This window comes from Dasypus novemcinctus, chromosome 14 (genome assembly GCF_030445035.2).
Source record: "Dasypus novemcinctus isolate mDasNov1 chromosome 14, mDasNov1.1.hap2, whole genome shotgun sequence".
Lineage (NCBI taxonomy): Eukaryota > Metazoa > Chordata > Mammalia > Cingulata > Dasypodidae > Dasypus > Dasypus novemcinctus.
This window is the reverse complement of record NC_080686.1, coordinates 90,155,963-90,160,740: the sequence shown is the minus strand read 5'-3', so window position 1 is coordinate 90,160,740 and position 4,778 is coordinate 90,155,963.

Below are 4,778 nucleotides of genomic sequence, written 5' to 3'. Positions count from 1 at the left end.
TTCTCTTCCAGATTCCATCGGCTGAGCTTCTGGCTTCTTCCTGAATCTTTCCTCTCTGACTTTCACTCCACTTATAAAACACTCCAGCAATCCAGATTAAAGCCCAATCTTAGTCAGTTGGGCCATAGCCTAACTGGAGTAACATCTTGAAGAGATCTTATTTGCGATGGGTGCACACCCACCAGAATGCAGACCGAGACTAAGAACGTGCCCAAACTGGGCACACAATCCAATCCCCCACCACAGCCACATCCATTCTTTTACATCTTGCCAATGGTTGTTTTTATACTACAATGGTAGAATTGAGTCATTGCAGCAGAGACCATCTGGCCTGCAAAGCCTAAATTATTTCCTATCTGATCCTTTACAGTAAAGGTTTGCCGACCCCTACTCTATAAGGCCATGGTAATATAAAGCATTACTGTAACTCTTTGATCAGTTGCCCCCACCTCATCAATAACATTTCTAAGAGAGATACACAAAAAGATCATGGACCTTTCTTATTACTATATATAGTATTTCTATTTGGTTTCCTACTTAGTGAGCTTGGCTGGATCCTGGAATAACAGAGAAGACTTATTCTGACTATGCCAGAGAGGAGCCTAAGGAGATTGTCTCTAACACTTTATCCCCTGGGCAGCTTTGCTTAGTTGGATACCCACCTAAGCAAGCCCTGAGATGAGAACTAAGAGCATGCAATTTATTTTGGAGATTTAAAGACTCTGGCAGGGGAATGGACAGGTGATATAACAAGCAGCTGGCAGCCAACAAGAAGTATGTTAAGTAAACTACCACCATGGATAACTGGAACTTCATCTCTTAGGGAAGATATGGGGAGTTGGGTACAACACCCATCTCAGAGATTCCTAGCCAAGAGATGAGGAAGCAGGGCTATTATACCTCTATCCAGAAGTCATTGGTTGGAGCCCCTACCTCCAGATGTTAATTCCCAGTCATGCACTGGGCACAGTAGATTTCAACAGCCTGATGGCAGTCCTCTTACAACAATGTTGGGTACAGGTCATTGCTGCTCATGGAAATGGTATGTGGATTCAATGACAGAGGGATCAGGGCAGAGCACCAGCATCTACAACACACTTCTTGGTTCTGGTAGGCTTTGTAAACCATGCTGAGAGGATCCTGTGGGGTCTAGGAACTCTATTTCAAGTAATTATAAGAAACAATGAGGTGGAAGTATGTAGAAAAGACCTAGAATGCCACTTTTCCTCAGTCCACCCTGACCCTTGCACATCTCCCACACAGAAGAAAATTCCCATCCTTGCTTACTTTCTCTGCTGAATAGGAAAGAAGAAAGAAAAGCGAATGGAAGAGAAGGGAGGGGAAGGGGAAGAAAGGGAGGGGAGGGGAGGGGAGGGGAAGAGAGGGAAGAGTTTAAACAAACAAGATACACAGAATAATTTTAGATCTTTTGGTTTCTCCCATCAAAACTGCCTTGGCCCAATTTTGTGTCCAAAGTCTCCAAATCCCTTTTCTTCTGGGACTAGTGGGTAGAAAGGAATGGTATTTGAACTACCCAAGAATCTATAGTTTGCATTCAACCTATAGATTAGACCAGTGATGTCCAAACTTTTGATCCCTTACCCCATCAGCCAATAAAAATTGAGAAATATCTGTAACATATGTATATATATTTATTTATGAGTTATATACATATAACCAGTCAAAACATGTGTTAAATAATAGTAAAGCTTCATTTTTCTCTATACAAATCAATATATGGAGAAGATGTATAAGAAAAGTAAATGAAAGTTGTATCTTTTCTCTTATATCCAGTTAAATGCACACCCTGTAGAAAAGCTGTGGAATAGAATGTTTTTTGTTAGTTAACTTTTTGATAGTACCTGGTATTCTATGTGGGAGAATTTTATTCAGAATGGACATTTTAGAACCATAAAAATTGGAGGTGGATTGATAAGTATCACACCAGACACTTCCACTCTACTGTTTCCTCCAGTTACCTGACAGGATGTTCTATGACCCACAGGACTCATGAACCTGAATTTCTGAAGGTGTGCCAATTTTATTGTATGATGTTGTGCTTTAAAAATATGCTTACAAATTATTTGATACTCTTCTGTTCAAACTGTGGAGTCTAATTTATCTCCCCTTGAATGTGAGCTAGATTTACTGACTTACTTCTCATGAATAGAATATGGTGAGAGTAATGCAATGTGACTTCCAAGGAGCTAGGTCATAAATGTATAAATACGAAGATATATATATATATATATTCTTGCTGGCTCACTCTTGCTTGGATTGTTTGCTTTAGGAGGAAGCCAGCTACCATGGTATGAGGCCACCCAAGCAGTCCCATGCAGAGGCTCACAGAGAAAGGAATCATCTTGCCAGCACCAACTTGCCAGCCATATGAGCAAGCCATCTTGGAGTGGATCTCCCTGCTCCAGTCAAACCCTCAGATGACTGCAGCTCAGCCAACATGACTGCAACCTCTTAAGAGACCTTGAACAGGAATTATTCAGCCAACCTGCTCCTGAACTAGTGACCCACAGAAACCACGAGAGATAATGAGTATTGTTTATTTTTTAAGGAGGTACCAGGGACCGAACCCCAGACCTCATATATGGGAAGCAGGTGCTCAAACCGCTGAGTTGTATCTGCTCCCCTTTGAGTACTGCTTTAAGTCATTACATATTGGAATGATTTGTTATGCAACAATAGATTACTAATGCATATGACATCCAAGTTGGTGGTTAAGAAGGGAAGGAAATACAGAAAAAGAACCAAGAAAGAAATTACTCTAAATTCATTACTTACATCCACCACAGGACTGAATCATGTCAGCAATTCTTAGAAGGTGGTTATCTAGCTATGTATCAGATTTGCACAGCACATGCTACTTCAGGCACCCAACTTGATTCTACCCTATATTATCTTATTCACCTCATCCATCTTCTAATTCGATTCCTTGATTAAGCCTTGAGCACAGCTAAGCAGTGCCTTGTATCCCAGCTCCTCAACACCAAGTCTTCAAAGCCCTCAGGCCTCATCTCCCACCTCCCCGTGTGAAGCCTCGTAAATCATGCTGTCTCCCCACCACCCCACACAATATCACATAAACACTATACACACACATGATCCTCACACCCCCTCAAACTCCCTCCCAGTCTTTGTTTTTGTTGTTTTTCTTTTAAAGATTTATTTATTTATTTCCCCCCCCCCCCCCCCCATTATCTGGTCTCTGTGTCCATTCGCTATGTGTTCTTCTGTGTCTGCTTGTTTTGTTGTCATGTGGCACCGGGAAACTGTTTCACTTTTTTTGTTGTATCATCTTGCTGTGTCAGCTCTCCATGTGTGCAGCACCACTCCTGGATGAGCTGCGCTTTTTTCTTACAGGGCTGCTCTCCTTGCAGGGCATACTCCTTGCATGTGGGGCACCCCTACACGGAGGACACCCCTGCATGGCATGGCACTCCTTGCATGTGACAGCACTGCATGTGGGCCAGCTCCACATGGGTCAGGAGACCCTGGGTATCGAACCCTGGACCCTCCATATGGTAGGCAGACTCTCTATCAGTTGAGCCACAACCACTTCCCCCCTCCCAGGCTTTGAAGGGGGATTGACTCTGCTTTCTCTGTGCCTCCAATCTAAACTCTCCCTACCCACATAGCAGAGTTCCTGCTTTACCACTTCCAGCTATCTGCCCACTGTGATCAGGCTCTTCCCAAATTGGTACCACATCACATTCCAGTGATCTATTTAGTGACTGGCACCATTGACTATTTTTATCCTTTTCTGTCTTGTCTTCTGACTCAGATTAATAACAATATCTTAATTTGTACTTGAATAATGCCATCTCTAGTACACAGATACTATAGACATGTAAATATGTATATGTATATATGCACCTTGCATATATTACATATGCTATATACATACTGCATGTATATATATATATATGCTACATATATACACATACAGATATATGCATGTGGTCATGTAATCTTCAAAACACCGGTGTGTGCTATGTGTAGGTATATTTACATGTATATGTATATGTATATGTTTAGTATTTACTTTTTATAGCTGTAAGGAAAATGAAGTGCTGAGAGATTGCACAATGAGAAAAAGAGCACATGCAGTCTAAGATTTAAATTCTAACTTAGACCGAAACCAGGAGAGTGACCTCAGTGAAATTACTTAAGCTCCCTGAGCCCAAATTGGAGATGTAAAATGCCTACTTCATGAAGTTTCTTGGAAAACTAAATCAAGAAATGTTGCAATAATAATAGCTAACATTTTTGCGAGTATACCATATACCAGACACTGTGCTGAACATTTATATACTTTATTTCATTCCAATGCCCCAATTTTATGTGGGTAGTCAATATTGAACTCCAGTAAGAACTGAGAAAACTGAGCAAATGAGTATAAACTGTATAGAATGCTACCTTGCGTATAGTAGGAACACAACCAGGAGAAGTTAGTCTTATTATAAAGAGACTGAGGAAGACACACTGCCCAAGAAGAGCAGAAGAGGGAGGAAAACAAAGAGGCTGAGGGATACATACAGTATGGTTTCCACACCCCTAAAGGAGAAGCTGCCCGTACAGATTACCTCTTCAAGCAATGTGACTATTTATATTTACTCCTCCAACAAATCATGCCCTATAATTTCCCATTAAATATACATATATTTCCCACAGGAAAATTTATAAGGACAAACATAGAAACTCAACTGGAAGTGATAACAAGGGAAGTCAGACCTCACGTGTGGGACCATGTCGGTAAGCCCCAG